The following is a 17299-nucleotide window of genomic DNA, read 5'->3' as shown; positions in this document are numbered from 1 at the left end:
CATGTCGGGCTGCTCCCTAGGCTATAAATAGTTGCCCCCTACAACCACTAGCTGGTTGGCTGCTCCGAGAGAAACTGACACTTGTCATTTGAGAGCAACCCATCCTCTGAGGACTTTGAGCGAAAATCATCAAGTGAGGAAAAACCCAAAACCCAAACACCTACAAACCCCAAGTGATTGAGCATCACTGAAGAGATTGATCCTGCATGGATCTGACGCTTGTTACCTTTGAAGACTGTGCTTCTTCCAGACGGTTAGGCGTTATGGTCTAGAGCATCCAAGAGGAATTGTGGATCGTCGAGTGACCAAGTTTGTGAAGGTTTGGAAGTCACCTGAAGACTTACCACGAGTGATTGGACGAGGTCTGTGTGACCTTAGTTCAAGGAGAATACAGTGAGGACTGGGTGTCCTGAGCTGCGTGTTCAGGACTGGGTGTCCGGGACTGTGTGTCCTCGAGTTTAAATACTCAGCCGCTCCAACCAAACGTACAACTGAGACAGCAGTTGGAACTGGTCTACCAAATCATTGTCTTCACCAAGCTTACTGGTTCTATTCCCTCAACTCTTTCATTTCCTCATAACTGTGTTGTGTGCTTGTTCATATCTGTGTTTGAAGACTTTGACTGAAGACTTTCTCAATTTCCTCAGTTCAATTTCTTCAGTCTGTTTGTCTTCATCCTGTGTTATCCTGTGCTTACGCTTCTTGTACTCTGTGCCTGTCTTCAGTTCATCATGATGACTATGCTTGTATTCTGTTATGTTTACTGTTGAGTACTTATTCCGCTGCTAGTAGTTCTTCGCTAAGGAATTTCCTCACCGGCAAATTCCTCAGTGAAGAATTTCATAAAAATCGCCTATTCACCCCTCTCTAGTCGATATAACGCACTTTCAGTTGAACATCTCCAGGGCCGAGCATAGGTCATCGTGTATGGCGAGCTCCTCGCTCATCTTGACATCGGTGACGCCCTCGGTGAACGTCGGTATGATGGCTTCATCTGAGGCTTTCAGGATCTTGAGGAGAACGTTGGTGAAGCGTTGAATGTACTTGCGGTGGGTCTCACACAGCTGTTGCTTCATGTGTCGCAGCTCGTTGACGGCGAGGGCGCGGTCGCAGGTGCCCTAGAAGTTGGCGATGAAACACTCGCGAAGCTCATCCCAAGAGGAGATTAACCCCTACGGGAGGTGCAGGAGCCAGGAGCGTGCGCCGTCCTTGAGAGCCATGGGGAACCAGTTCGCCATGACCTTGTCGTTGTTGTTCGCCGCCTCGATGCTCAACGAGTATCGTGGCATGCCATGATGATGCCAGGATGTGTCGTCGTTTGAGGTGGATTTTCCTCTGTGTGTGTGTCCAGGTGTGTCGTTGTTTGAGGTGGATTTGGAGAACAAGAATGTGGTGGTGACGGGGGACGTGACGCCCTACGAGGTGCTGCATAGTGTCTCCAAGGTGACGAAGTTTGCAGAGCTCTTGGTGGCCCCCAAGTCCCCGGCTCCGAGTAGATAGACGATGATGATGATAAGCTGATAGGTTGGGTGTGACACATTTCACTGATGATAAAACCAAATATATATGCCATGATTGTCACGCATGGCACGCGTACGTGGCAGCACACGCAAGCATGGCAAGGAAGAAACTATTGGAAGATTGTAACTAGGAGATCAAGGAAAAATAGGGTGGTTGGGTCTAATTGGTTGATCTACTGAAAAGAAAAAAGAAAAACAGCCCGTCCATACGTGTAGCATGCTTTAGCGGTTCTGTTTTGGGCCATTACGTACGTATGGGGTATAAATTGATCAAGTATGAAGGTATCTCTTGACGCTTGTACGTAACATGTCCCCTTGGATTTGGGTTGTATGTATGCAAGGGCATCGGGATCTGGGGAAAAGAAAATGTACTAGTATGGCTCACACCCAAGGTTGGACTTGGACCGTGTGTTGTGCTTGGAGAAGGGCATGTACAATGGTGACATATGGATACAGATGCCTCATGAAAAAAATTGAGGCATATGTGTTTATTATTTCTCCCCAGTGCAAGCTACTACTAGTGGGCCTTATCAAAGAATAGAAAGTGACTCTTACTACACGTGCACCCCTCCTCTCCACTTCAACTTTTCCAACTTTATGCATCGGACCAAACTTTTTCTTTCTAAGCACCCGCCTTCTGAAGAGGATCCTGCTTCCCCATCAGAACCTATTTTTTCTGTTATCTGATCCTACATGGCATGGAGGAACTCCGCAGGGTTGGGGTGTCGTTGTATTGTGGGGGTAGGTCTAGCTTGAACTTGCCGGGCCAAACGACGCGGCGGCGCAACTCACGGGTGAATGCACGGCAGCCCACCGTGCTCACGGGTGTGGCTCGCGCGGATGGGGCATGGTCTTGACGTCCTCGCGCCACAGCCCCCAGAGCTGCCCGGTCTTGATGCTGGTGTGGCGGTGCGGGGAGCGCATGTGCGACGCACTGCGGCTGCTGCACCACTTGACAACTAGCCTCATCCCATGCCGACGCCGGTGCTTCGCATGGCGGGTCACCTGGACGCGTTTTGCGCCTAGGCTCGACGTCGGCACTGCACAGAGGAGGAGGAGGAGGTGCGCCATAAGCCACGTCTCCCGCGCGAGAGGGCGGGGGACGGAGCGAGTGGGAGGGCGTCAGGCCTCGCGGGCGGCATTGACAAGCTCGGTGATGTGGCCAAGACAGGCATCGTAGCATTTGTTGGCGGTGGGTAGTGCAGCAACTCGCATGCCATGAGCAGTGTAGCCTGCGCGTTTGCCAGTCCGGATGGACGTGAGAGGGCGACGTTGTCGCGGGAGTGAGGGAAGGAGTGGCAGTGCGGCTATCATGCTGCACGGAGGGCGGCAGCAAAGAGTCATGCTGCTCATGAGCAGCAGGGTCGGTGGCGGCGTTGGCCACGGGAGAGGTAGAGCGGCGAGGAACGCCACGGCCCACGGGCACCGTCTGGGCGACGCGAGCAGCCCGGCGCTCGGCACGAACTTGGCGGGCGTCGGCCATGGGAGCGACGAAGCAGAGACGGAGCGAAGCTAGAAGAAGGATTTCGACACGCCCCTACCTAGCACGCCAAATGTCGGAATCGGGGCTCCACGGACCCAAACAAGGTTCAGAATCTGGGGCGTGTGCGAAGATCTAACTTGGCTGCTGCCTCAAGGTCATCGCCCTATGGCTTGGCCTCGTCGAGTTCATGTGAGCGGGGAAAGAGATGAACACCGAGATTTACCCAGGTTTGGGCCACCTTGCGGTGTAAAATCCTACTCCTGCTTTGTGGTGGATTGGCCTCGTGAGGAGGTTGAGGATGAACTAGTACAGTGGGTGAGCTACCTCAGGACAGCTCAATGGCCGAGTTCGATCCCCTCTCTACGGTGGAGACTAGCCTATACTTATACTAGGACCGGTTCTGTTCCCTCATAACTTAGGCGGGAAGGAATACCACAGTGGACAATTTTGAAGGGGGAGAATAGTACATCTTATCCTGACGAAAGGTGGTCTTTGCTTGCAAAGCTTCTGGTCGTGACGTAGTGGTGGGCTCGACGGTGACATCTGTCCTACCGAGCTCGTGGTCTTCATCTTGTTACACGGGAATGGAAACCTTTGGGGATCCCTTGAGAACCCGTGTACGTTGCCTCCTTAGCACGAAAGAGGAAACTATCCAGGACTGTGCCCACTGGTGCCTGCCTAGCCTTAGTCGTCATGATTGGCGTCATCGCACGCCTCGTGAGGCAGGAGGCTTGCATAGAGATCTCCGCTCCTCAGGAGGCAGGCCCCGGGGGCTGCCCCTCGGGAGGTCTTTGTGTCGTTCGCCTCGCGAGGCCAGGGGCCCTCGCGAGGGTCTTGCCCTGTGGGTCTTGGAGCTGGGTCGTACCGGGCCAATGATGGAGCCACGCGTTGGGCCGCAAGCAGGCAAGTCTGGGTACCCCCTGTTGGGGATATTACTACTAGACGTAAACCGGCCAGGAGTAGCCGGATTAACTCCAAGAAGATCAGAAGCCCATGAAGACGTAAGGATGGTGGCGCTTTACGAAGGCCCAAAGGCGAGCTAAGACCTGTAGATGTAAACTGACTTTATCATATAACTTGCATTGTAAGATAGGAAGGATAGAGACCGAGATGGACACGTTTATGATCCGGCCTCGGGACTCTGTAAACCGGCGGGCGTCAACCTATGTATATAAAGGGACGACCCAGCAACAGTTTAAGGACAACAGACAACAACTCGAGAGCCAGGTAAGCGGATTCGCTCCCTGGTCATCGAAACCCTAGCAATACCAACACAACTAGACGTAGGCTTTTACCTTCATCGAAGGGGCCAAACTAGTATAAAAACTCCTCGTGTCCCTTGTCCGGTTTAACCCCTTTAAGCTAACCCGTAGCGATGGCTGCATGACTAAGTCCTTTCATGAGGACATCTGCCCTGACAAACCCACGATAGTTGGCGCCCACCGTGGGGCTATCACACGAGGGTTTCGAGTTCTTGAAGGGCAACTTCGAAGGACTCAAGGGATACGCTGTGGGCCGGATGACGAAGAGTCGTTGCGGCAAGCTCTACATCGACGATGCAGGGTGGGGTCCCGAGGCTGGTTTGATCGAATACGGGTACCGGGTCCCCTTTGGTGGAATTCACGTCTTCATCGGCAAAATCGGCGAACCGGGCCCTGAGCCGGACACCTGCACCGACATCGTCGAGACGGCTCAGCGTGCAATCTCTGCCCCGGTTCAGCCCGCAGCAAGGCATGTTTTCGTAGGAGTCATCCATGGAGCAGAGTATGAGGATGGACCGGCATCGGATGGAGAAACCCTTATCCGTTCCGATGACGAATCTTCAACCGGAGAAACTAAGTGCTGTATCAGCTGCAGGACGGCCGGATTAGTGGGAGTTCCGATGGCAACAGTATTCTGGACCACCTTGATCTGCCAAACCGGGTCACGGTCTTCATGGCCGGTACACAACCAGCATAGCACTCTTCTACCACCGCGGCGATGTTCTCCGGTTCAGCAACAGCAACGCCAGCAGGAGCAGGGGGCTCTGCGCCGCCTCCCGCTCAGGTTTTGTCTGATTTATTTGACGCTTTGGCAACATTGATGGCCACGGAGGTGGACGCTGCAGCCCGAGATCAACACAATGCGGAGATTGCAAAGGTGAAGGATCAGATAACTCAGGCTAAAGCGGACCTGGCAGCAGAGAACGCCTGGATGGCTACAGAACGGGCCGCGTTAGAAGCTCAGGCCTACCGGCTTAGCTTGGACCAGAATGCCTCAGATGAGGTCATGAGGAGGAGATACCGGTCGCACCTTCTGCTGGGTTATGAGCCAAGAAATCTCTTCAACACGCCAGGAGCCGGAACCAGTAACCAGCCAGTGGTAAACCGGACGGAGGCGCCGGGAACAGGAGCGCCGGTTCGGCCGCGCATGATGAACCCGCCTCGTCAGAACAACGTTGTGCCGCAGTATGTTCCGACGCCCCTGGGGCATTACTCCAACCCGTTGGATAACATTGTGGCCGCCGCTTCACGATTGGCAGCCCTCCCAACTGACGGCGAGTCACCAGTGGCGATTGAGACGCGACGGGCTAGAGAGCTCCTTCGAACAACTTTAAACCAGCAGCAAGTTTACTCGCATAGTCGCGAGAGGATTCATTCCACCTCCCGTCCGAGTCAGAGCTACAGCAGGCGCGTTGAGGATGAACCGGCCGTATCAAGCAGTGCACGGCACCGTAACTCGCCGCGAGGGCACAACCCGGCAGGTGGTGGTGCTAATGCGCGGGATGTGGTGGATCATGGTCGTGCACGTCGAGAAGCCGAGTTAGCAGCTCTGCACGCCGCTCTTCAACCTACTCCGGTTCGCCCTACCACCTCAGTGGAGCTAGGTGTGATCTTCAGTTCTTTAGGGGTGCCGTGTCTTACCCCCGCTTTGCGTAATGTACGACTGCCCAAGGATTTTAAGGGCCCTCGCAAGGTGCCCAATTACACCGCCGATTTACAACCGGAGTCATGGGTGGAGAGTTATGAGATGGCGATGGAGATGTTGGACGTGGATGAAGCGGTGTGTGCTAAATACTTCACCACGATGTTGGAGGGGACAACTCGAACTTGGTTAAAGAGCTTACCGGCTAACTCTGTCGGGTCATGGGCTGAGCTAAAGCACTGGTTTATCCAGAATTTCAAAGATACACTAGATCATTTATGGCGCGCGTTGCTGCGCCCATCTATTTTTGCACTCTAATGTTAGGGATTGACAAAAGTATAAGGAGAAAATATTGTTTTAATATCGGCATGCATCGTATATTGTATCTATGATGCTTCATTTCACATTTCACCATTTTTGGTGGATTTGTTGGAAAGTAACTCTCTGGTATCCCTTTTTTGACACTTCTCTCTAGTCTCCTCTGGTGTTAAAAGGATACAATTTTTCCACTAATGACTTATCTGGACTGTGCAAAGGCAATATGTACTACCCTCTTTATAATCTCTTCTATCAAGAAATTGGAACAAATCTGAATATAAGTGAAGAAGCGTCCAAGAACATAATATTGCTCCCTCTTTGGAATGTTGTAGTTCTTAGTTTCCATAGTCTTCCCTCTTATCTACCGAATATGGACCTAGTCCTCGGGTGGCTCTCGGGCATGGCATTCTTCCCTTGCCCTTGTGCTTGCTATTCCCGATCTGTATTTTGTTTCACCAGGGCCACCTTCCTCTAGGCATCATCTGTCTTAGACCACTTGACATCCGATTATTTCTACTTCTTTACCTGAAAATCAGAATTGTAAGTGTCAGTGGCACACCACACTCGTAATCGTCATAATTAGCAAACAAAGTGAAAACTGAGGCGCTCATGGGAGGGTCCTTGACTTCATCTCTAACATGCGGACAGCAATCAAGTAATGTACGATCATTAGAAGTATGAATTTTTTCCATGCAAATACTATAATTAGAAAGATGATGTGGCTCATTTCATGATAAAGGGAATATACACATTGGAAATCAAATAACAGTATGAATGGTTTGTTTTGGCCAATTGGAAATTTTGTTGCTAAGCCTAAAATTTTGGGAGCATCAATGAAGATGTCTTCTTGTAAATAAAACATCAGCAGTGATGATTTCATCTTGTATGGAACTATGCAAGATGAAATAGCCTTCCGGATGTTTATTTCACAGTTAAAATAGCCTAACTTCTAGTTAGAGCATCAAGAAGCTATAAAGAAGTTTCCTGACCAGTGCACAACAGATTAACAAAATCCATCTAATGGATTAGCCCAGTATTATATCAACACCAGCTAACTCTGAAATGCTAATATAACTGTTCAACTTTCCTGTCAACTGTGTATCAAAAAAATTCTACTGACATGATCAAATATCCGATGTTATCAATCAGATGGAGCAGCTTGATATGATATTTTTGAATTATACACGCATGCAGCTTAAGTCAAGTAGATTAAATGAGTGTTTGCCGGTTCCTTATATAGTAGATTAAAATAACCCATGCACTTCATGGTTCAGAATATGTGAGTACATTAGTAGCAGCAAGAACACAACACATAGATTCATAAGCAGGAAAGTCAACATGTTGTACCATGTATGTGTACATTCGTCCTTCTTTGCCATGTTTTATCATGTAGTATTAAGGAAATAAATTATTGGTGTTTTCTTGGCATCAGGCTTTCTAGAATAGATAGACTATGTTCTTCCCTTATTCTATTATATGATTATAGAAATATGCTACATACATCAACAAACAGTACCATGTCATGAATATAACACATACATAACATTCATACCGTCCTAGATCTGCCAGTCTACATGAACTAATTAGCTGGATGCAGTCACTGCAGGTTGACAATATTCGAGAATCAACTTCCAAGATTTACCAAAATCACTTAACCAGAACCACGATGAGCACTGCCTGTACAAAATTAAGATCAAAAACACATTAGCACATCAGAATCACTGGGTGGGTGAGGCAAATTGTGCACAAGAGCATGAATTCAAGCGTGTGTAGGTTGTTTGTAAGGTGCCTGGCTTAATCGCAGACGGTAAGTGGCGTACTTAACTAACAAGAATAGGTACTTCACGCCGGCGGATAGCCTTCAATGGTCGGCACACAACCGCAGGTGTGGTTCCCATCTCCATGTCTTCGGCATCGCCTCACTTCGCACGCCATCAGCGTGGCGCCCCCACCCCCGTATGGCCTCGTCCGCATAGACCAGACTCACTAGCTTTTATCCCCTCTCCCAAACAGATCGATTTGGATCAGATCAAAGAGTGGCAGGGAGGAAGCATATATACACGCGGCACCACTTAGAAACTGAAGTTTCCAGTAGATGAGCCGTCAGCCCCGCCATGAATATGTGCTTAGATGCGGAAGTGTGATTGCGTGTTTGAAGTCTGAGCAGTTACCAGTAGATGAGTCGGCGGACATTATCGCTCCCCCATTCTACCTTGCAGGTGGATCGACCGCCTCGGCTGGATCGACCGGCGCCCGATTTACCCGCATCATGCTCGTCCTCTGGATCCCCTCGGGCACCTCTCTCGGCTGGATCAACTCATGCGCCTCAGCTGGATCCTGGAAGATCGCGCGACAGATCACGTGGCAGAGGACTGGATGGATCGATGCGGCCGCTCCGCTGCGCCTCGATAGGGATTGGATTTTTCCTTTTTGACGCAACTGAATCGGTACTGGATGGATTTCAGGCGGTCGCTCCTACGCCCCGCAAGCCCAACTCAGCATTGGACCTCCTTTAAGCGCTGGAATGGGCTAGCGTCTCGCGGACGGCCCAATGCACCAGAGGCATCCGTTTCGGCCTGTGGAGTAGCAGCCCACAGGACAGCTGGGCCAGTTTAAACTGATTGCGGAATAGACATAAAATCTGACGGCCGGGAACATTCAGATCAATAAAACGGACGGCCGAAAACCCAAATCGCTGTGAGAGCGGGGATTAGGTGCGGTTATACTGTCTTTAATGTAAGCAGCCTATGTCAATTATGGACCTAGCCGCTTGTGTTCAAGAGGAGGGGGAGTCTAGTACGCATTGGGTGAAACGAGTCTCAGCTATTTTGCATTCATCACACCGCATTAATGCAGATACAGCAGTTTTGACGTTGGAGGGCAACTGCCAGTTTATGCCATTAAAGTTGAAGCTAGGGAGGCTCAGGCGTCACTGCAATGACATTTCAACTCTTATGGCTGCTTTGGTGAAATACGCCGATTCAGATAGTACTAAAGACCCTGAGTCTGAGGATGACAAACCGGGGAAAGGGAAAAAAGAACGGCAATACCAAGGGGCAGCAGCAAAATCCGGCAGGTCATGGGAATAATGGTAAGCGCAAGGCAGACAATAGTTTGGACTTTCTGGCTAACACCAACGCTCGGGACAACGGTCAGCGTCGTAAGGGTAAACAGCCTCAGAGGGGCGGAGGGTCAGGCCCCAAACTGGAGCGCCTGTTAAATCAGCCTTGTCCAAAGCACGGATCGAAGGAAAGGCCAACTTCACATTTTTGGAAGGATTGTTTCATTATGCGGGAGTTTAAGAATTCCAATATGTTTCAATATGACAATGGCCTGCCCGGCGGTTCAGGAGGCGGTTTTCATGGGCCGGGTTATGGAGGTGGCAGCCCCGATTCAGGATTCCAAGGCAATCAAACCGGACATGGCAATCAAGGGAACCAAGGCAATCAAGGAGGTTATAACTGAAGGAAATATGGCCTAGAGGCAATAATAAAGTTATTATTTATTTCCTTATATCATGATAAATGTTTATTATTCATGCTAGAATTGTATTAACCGGAAACATAATACATGTGTGAATATATAGACAAACAAAGTGTCACTAGTATGCCTCTACTTGGCTAGCTTGTTGATCAAAGATGGTTATGTTTCCTAGCCATAGACATGAGTTGTCATTTGATTAACGGGATCACATCATTAGGAGAATGATGTGATTGACTTGACTCATTCCGTTAGCATAGCACTTGATCGTTTAGTTTGTTGCTATTGCTTTCTTCATGACTTATACATGTTCCTATGACTATGAGATTATGCAACTCCCATTTACCGGAGGAACACTTTGTGTGCTACCAAACGTCACAACGTAACTGGGTGATTATAAAGGAGCTCTACAGGTGTCTCCAAAGGTACATGTTGGGTTGGCGTATTTTGAGATTAGGATTTGTCACTCCGATTGTCGGAGAGGTATCTCTGGGCCCTCACGGTAATGCACATCACTTAAGCCTTGCAAGCATTGCAACTAATGAGTTAGTTGCAGGATGATGTATTACAGAACGAGTAAAGAGACTTGCCGGTAACAAGATTGAACTAGGTATTGAGATACCGACGATCGAATCTCAGGCAAGTAACATACCGATGACAAAGGGAACAACGTATGTTGTTATGCGGTCTGACCGATAAAGATCTTCGTAGAATATGTGGGAGCCAATATGAGCATCCAGGTTCCGCTATTGGTTATTGACCGGAGACGTGTCTCGGTCATGTCTACATTGTTCTCGAACCCGTAGGGTCCGCACGCTTAAGGTTTCGATGACAGTTATATTATGAGTTTATGAGTTTTGATGTACCGAAGGAGTTCGGAGTCCCGGATGAGATCGGGGACATGACGAGGAGTCTCGAAATGGTCGAGAAGTAAAGATTGATATATTGGACGACTATATTCGGACATCGGAAAGGTTCCGAGTGATTCAGGTATTTTTCGGAGTACCGGAGAGTTACGGGAATTCGCCGGGGAGTATATGGGCCTTACTGGGCCATACGGGAATAGAGGAGACAGGCCAAAAGGAAGGAGGCGCCCCCCCCTCTGGTCCGAAATGGACAAGGGGTGCAGCCCACTTTTCCTTGTTCCTCTCCCCCTCTTTCCTTCTCTCCTACTCCAACAAGGGAAGGAGGAGTCCTACTCCCGGTGGGAGTAGGACTCCCCCCTTGGCGCGCCCTCCTCCTAGGCCGGCCGCCTCCCTCCCTTGCTCCTTTATATACGGAGGCAGGGGGCACCCCACAGACACAACAATTGATCATTGATCTCTTAGCCGTGTGCGGTGCCCCCCTCCACCATAGTCCATCTCGATAATACCGTAGCGGTGCTTAGACGAAGCCCTGTGTCGGTAGAACATCAACATTGTCACCACGGCGTCGTGCTGACGAAACTCTCCCTCAACACTCGGCTGGATGGGAGTTCGAGGGATGTCATCGGGCTGAACGTGTGCTGAACTCGGAGGTGCCGTGCGTTCGGTACTTGATCGGTCGGATCGTGAAGACATACGACTACATCAACCGCATTGTGCTAACGCTTCCGCTTTCGGTCTACGAGGGTACATGGACAACACTCTTGAGGGAGTCCTGGATTAGGGGGTGTCCGGATGGCCGGACTATACCTTCAGCCGGACTCCTAGACTATGAAGATACAAGATTGAAGACTTCGTCCCATGTTCGGAAGGGACTTTCCTTGGCGTGGAAGGCAAGCTTGGCGATACGGATATGCAGATCTCCTACCATTGTAACCGACTTTGTGTAACCCTAACTCTCTCCGGTGTCTATACAAACCGGAGGGTTTTAGTCCGTAGGACGACATACACAACAACAATCATACCATAGTCTAGCTTCTAGGGTTTAGCCTCTCCGATCTCGTGGTAGATCTACTCTTGTACTACCCATATCATCAATATTAATCAAGCAGGACGTAGAGTTTTACCTCCATCGAGAGGGCCCGAACCTGGGTAAAACTTCGTGTCCCTTGCCTCCTGTTACCATCCGGCCTAGACGCACAGTTCGGGACCCCCTACCCGAGATCCGCCGGTTTTGACACCGACATTGGTGCTTTCATTGAGAGTTCCTCTGTGTCGTCTCCGTCAGGCTTGATGGCTCCTACGGTCATCGATAGTGATGCGGTCCAGGGTGAAACTTGTCTCCCCGGACAGATCTCTGTCTTCGGCGGCTTTGCACTGCGGGCCAATTCACTTGGCCATCTGGAGCAGATCGAAAGCTATGCCCCTGGCCGTCAGGTCAGATTTGGAAGTTTAAACTACACGGCTGACATCCGCGGGGACTTGATCTTCGACGGATTCGAGCCACTGCCGAGCGCGCCGCACTGCCACGATGAGCATGATCTAGCTCTGCCGCCTAATAGTGCCCTGAAGGCCGCACCCGCATCGGCTTCGACCCTTAATTCGGAGCCAACCGCGCCGACCGAGGATGGCTGGTTGGACGCCGCCTCGGGGGCTGCAATCCTAACAGCGATCGAGCCGAACACCAGCCCCGCACTCTGTGAGACTCATGATTCCAAGGAGCCAGACTCCTCTCCGGACTTCGAACCGTTCGCGCATCTGCCGATCGAATCCGATTGGGCGCCGATCATGAAGTTTACTGCCGCGGACATTTTTCAGCACTCGCCCTTTGGCGATATTATAAAATCACTAAAGTCTCTCTCTTTGTCAGGAGAGCCCTGGCCGGACTACGGTCAGCGAGATTGGGATGCGGACGATGAAGAAATTCAAAGCCCACCCACCACCCACTTTGTAGCCACTGTCGACGATTTAACCGACATGCTCGACTTCGACTTCGAAGACATCGACGGTATGGACGCCAATGAAGGAGACGATGAAGAACCAGCGCCTATTGGGCCCTGGAACGCCACCTTGTCATATGACGTATACATGGTGGACGCACCAAAAGATGACGACGAGGAGCGGAAGGACGCACCGAAGGCTTGTTCCCTCGAAAAGCAGTCAAAGCGGCGACGCAAGCGCCGCCCCAAATCCCGCCTCGACAAAAATAGCGATCACACAGACCCAGCGCTGGAGCAGGGCAAACCGCTGCCGGACAACGGCAATCTGGATAATCAAACCGAACAAACAAATCCTATTAAGGATAATGGTTCGGACGACATAACGCTGGACAGACACCCGGAGCAGTAGACTACCCGTAAAAGGCTTGTTGCCACCGCGAGGAGTCTGAAAAAGCAGAAGCAAAGGCTCAAGGCCGCGCAAGACACACTCCAAATCAGATGGAGTAAAATACTCAACGCTGCAGCAAGGTACGGCGACAATCGCCCCTCCAAGAGCTACCCAAAGCGGAAGCTGCTACCCGAATTCGATGAGGAGGCCTCAGAACCCCCACAACCAAATATCAAAGCAGCCACCTGGTCGGATAGACGACCCCTCTACCAACACAGAGCAGCATACAACGCCGCTCACAATACAATACGTTGACCCATGCGAGGGCTCGCACCCAAAGGACGGCGCAACAAGATCCATCTATGGACCACGCAAGCGCGCCCCAGCATACAATGCAACACAACAAACATCCGAACAACGCAGTACACCCAGCTACAGGGGTGCTGCACACCCCCTATGTTTTACCGATGAGGTGCTGGACCACGAATTTCCAAAAGGATTCAAGCCCGTAAACATAGAGGCATACAACGGAACAACAGACCCTGGGGTCTGGATTGAGGACTACATCCTTCATATCCATATGGCTCGAGGAGATGATCTCCATGCCATCAAGTACCTACCCCTCAAGCTCAAAGGGACAGCTCGTCACTGGCTCAAAGGCCTCCCCGAAAGCTCCATTGGAAGTTGGGAAGAGCTCGAAGACGCCTTTCGGGCAAATTTTCAAGGGACTTATGTCCGACCTCCGGATGCGGACGATTTGAGTCATATAACTCAACAGCCCGGAGAGTCAGCCCGAAAGCTTTGGAACAATTTTCTTACTAAAAAGAACCAGATTGTCGACTGTCCGGACGCCGAAGCCTTGACAGCTTTCAAGCATAGCGTCCGTGATGAATGGCTCGCCAGACACCTCGGCCAAAATAAGCCGAGAACGATGGCCGCATTAACAAACCTCATGACTCGCTTTTGCGCGGGTGAGGACAGCTGGCTAGCTAGATGCAGCACCAGTGACCCCAGTACATCTGAAGTTAGAGATGGAAATGGGAAATCACGGCGCAACACCAATAACAAACGCCGGAATAAAGAAGACAACACGAAGGGCACGGCAGTAAATGCCGGATTCAAAAGCTCTCGGCTAGGTCAAAAGCCGCCCCCTAAAGGCACCAGGGATGAATTGTCTAGCCTCAACAAAATTCTGGACCAAGTATGTCAGATTCATAGTACCCCTGGTAAACCTGCTAATCATACCCACGGAGAATGTTGGGTCTTCAAGCAGTCCGGCAAGCTCAACGCCGTACACAAGGGGGAGGATACACCAAGTGAAGACGAGGACGAGCCCCCCAAGCAAGACACGGGGGAACAAAAGAAATTTCCACCAGAAGTCAAAACAGTAAACGTGTTACACATAATCAAGGGACAAAACAACGTGGCACTCCTAGGAAAATATACCCAAGTGCCTGTCACCACGAAGTCCTGCCACTGGTCATCTCAACCGATCACTTTCGACCATCGCGATTACTCAGCAAGTATCCGACACGCAGGATGGGCTGCCCTGGTATTAGACCCAGTAATTGGCGGATATCACTTCACAAGAGTCTTGATGGACGGCGGCAGTAGCCTAAACCTAATATATCAGGATACAATCCGCGGGATGGGGTTAGACCCAACACAAATTCGCCATAGCAATACTACCTTTAAAGGAGTAACGCCAGGCCCAGGGGCTCGTTGTACGGGCTCCCTCCTATTACAAGTTATATCGGCTCCCCCGATAACTTCCGTCGCGAGCATTTAACTTTCCACATCGCTCCGTTTCAAAGTGGCTATCAAGCACTGCTCGGACGCGAAGATTTCGCTCGCTTTAATGCAATACCACACTACGCCTCCCTCACACTCAAGATGCCCGGTCCATGTGGCATCATTATAGTGCACGGAAATATCAAGCGATCTCTGCGCGCCGAAGAGAGTGAGGCGGCCTTGGCAGTCGCACACTAAAGGCGCCCGGACAAGCGAAAGCATCCAATAGGCCGTCAAGACCTCAGATACAACTAATCGAGTCCGCCGCCGCTACTTATACCGAATAAATGGTCACACCCCTATTTGTCAATACAAAGGGCTCAACACGCGCAGACGAGTGGCAATTTCTTCTCATCTTGAATTATACATGGTTTCTTTAACAAACTATCTTTTTGCACGACAACTTTTTCACCTAAATTCCTCTCTTTTACAGATGATCATCGTGCCACACCCGTCCAGGATACGACACAACGGAGACACAGGCGCAGATGTGCAGCAGGGACCCGCTCCAAGGATTCTTTTTAGATTAAGACCCTGCGTAAACCTTTCTTACTGTCTCTTGTTGATACATATCCACCGTTGAGAAGGATGCTGACGTCTTGGCATGTGGCCACGCCAGAAAAATGCACGTACCTGGACACAAGGGGCTTCTTACAAAGGCCATTATTCAGGCCCGGTTTATACCACAAAGACCGAATACCTTAGGGAGTGTTCGGCGTCGCGAGTTTGACCCTATATGCATCAGCTCCGAATCATTGTCTTTGGTCAAATGTTGGGTTTGCCCGGCTCCTGTGTTTTGGTGCCTTACGTTCCGCTTTACCGGCTAAGGTAGCACCAGGAGAACTACTGTGATTGTGCCCTGGTTCATCCGGACGAGCACCTCAGTAGAGAAAGCTGAAAACTGACTGTCATGATATAGCGTGAGACTGGTCAACCACTCGATGACCTATGGGAATGTTAGAATTCCTCCGCCTTAACGAAGGACCGTTTTCCGGCCAGGCATGTACGCACCCCGGGATCGGGAAAGTGCGGAGCCACCACGGGCTATTTAGTAGCCCCACTGTCAAACTCCTATGGCTAAGTGAAAGTGCTAAAGCATTATAGTCCGGTTGCCTCGCTCGCTCCGCTATCACCTCCTTAATAGGACCAAGACGTTGGGTTAACTGTGAACGCGTGTTTTTGCGAGCACCTCCGCATAATATGCGTGAGGGTTGAAGCCGACGGCTGCAATCTTTCAGGTTATACACATGTATACATAAACGGCCGCCCAGGAGGCATCATATTACTTTCAGGCAAAAGTATAAAAATAGCCTTATAAAAATTTATAAAAGCATTTCGCTTACAATGAGATTACATATCACTAAAATATAATATTTTTTGAGCACTGGGTCTCTATCAAACGAGCACCCTCAAGAACTTCTTCAAAGTAGTGCTCAGCAGCCCTTCGACCTATGGCCGAATCTCGCGCTGCAACAGTGGTAGCATCCATCTCTGCCCAGTATGCTTTAACAGGGAAAAGGCCATCCGTGCGCCCTCTATGCACGCCGACCTCTTCATCGCATTAATGTGCGGCACCACGTCAAGGAACTGCTGCACCAAGCTGAAATAGCTGTTCGGTTTTGACCTTTCCGGCCATAGCTGATCCACAACAGACCTCATGGAGAGTCCGGACAACCTATTTAGTTCGGCCCATTCGGCTAATTGGTCAGTCAATGAAAGCGGACGCTTGGGAGAATGGAATTGTCTCCAAAACAGCTGGTCTACTTCACGGTTCGTCTGACCCTGGAAATACTTGGCCGCATCGGCAGCGCTCGCCGCCAAATCCATATATACATCCTTCGAACTCCATAGCCGATCCAGAGGGGCATACCGTGGATCTCCGAACTTCCTCCGCAACATAAAGGATTTCCCAACTACAATATCCCCGGCTTCCCGCAGCTCCTCCTTCTTTGCCCTCATAGCAGAGCGGAGGTCCTTTCTCGTCGCAGCAGCCTTCTCAAGGTCCGATGCCTTCGCTTGGTTTTCCTTTTCGAGAACCCGGCAACGGTCGGCGGCGGCTTTTAATTCTATGGCCATCTTGTCTCGGCTCTCGCCATGCGCGGCCTTCTTGGCTTGCAACTCTTCGGCCGCCTTCAAAGCAGCCGCATTACCCAACCTCGCTTGTTCCTTGGCTCGGGCAAGTTCTGCCCGCAAGGCTTCAACAGTGGCAGCTCCATCTGCAGTCACAACATGTTAAAGATACCGGCACCATGTTGCTCTTCCTATTGTGGCGTTTACTAGATAATGACACTTACCCTGTGCCTCGTCAAGCCTTTTGTTAAAAAGCTCGATGTCGGCGTCTGCCACATCCAACTGCCATTCTAAATGGGCAAACTCGCTAGTCCGGCAAGCCACCAGAGCTTCCATCACCTGCACATAGAGGCAGTATGGTTATTACCTGGGAATATGATCCTCTGTTCGTCGTCGTTTCCGACGACAACCAGAGTCTCAGGGGCTACTATCTACACAGGGCACACCTAGCATGTGCAGGACTATCATACATTCTTTTACGTACCTCAAAGCCTGTCAGTAGACTCATAAAAGCTTCATGCAATCCTCTTTCGGCGGACGAT

At 50.5% G+C, this 17299-nt stretch overlaps 1 long non-coding RNA gene across 1 annotated transcript; it reads right to left on the bottom strand.

Annotated features, from left to right (window-relative positions):
- Positions 1 to 6246: 6246 nt before the first annotated feature.
- Positions 6247 to 8726, bottom strand: LOC125536714. Its single transcript, XR_007295205.1, has 2 exons — positions 7778 to 8726; positions 6247 to 6750 (listed from the first exon to the last, which is right to left on the bottom strand). It is a non-coding gene; the product is annotated as an uncharacterized LOC125536714 (long non-coding RNA).
- Between the last annotated feature and the right edge of the window lie 8573 nt (positions 8727 to 17299).

Source organism: Triticum urartu, chromosome 2 (assembly GCF_003073215.2).
Source record: "Triticum urartu cultivar G1812 chromosome 2, Tu2.1, whole genome shotgun sequence".
In the NCBI taxonomy this organism is placed as follows: domain Eukaryota; kingdom Viridiplantae; phylum Streptophyta; class Magnoliopsida; order Poales; family Poaceae; genus Triticum; species Triticum urartu.
This window is presented reverse-complemented; position numbering and strand designations above follow the sequence as displayed.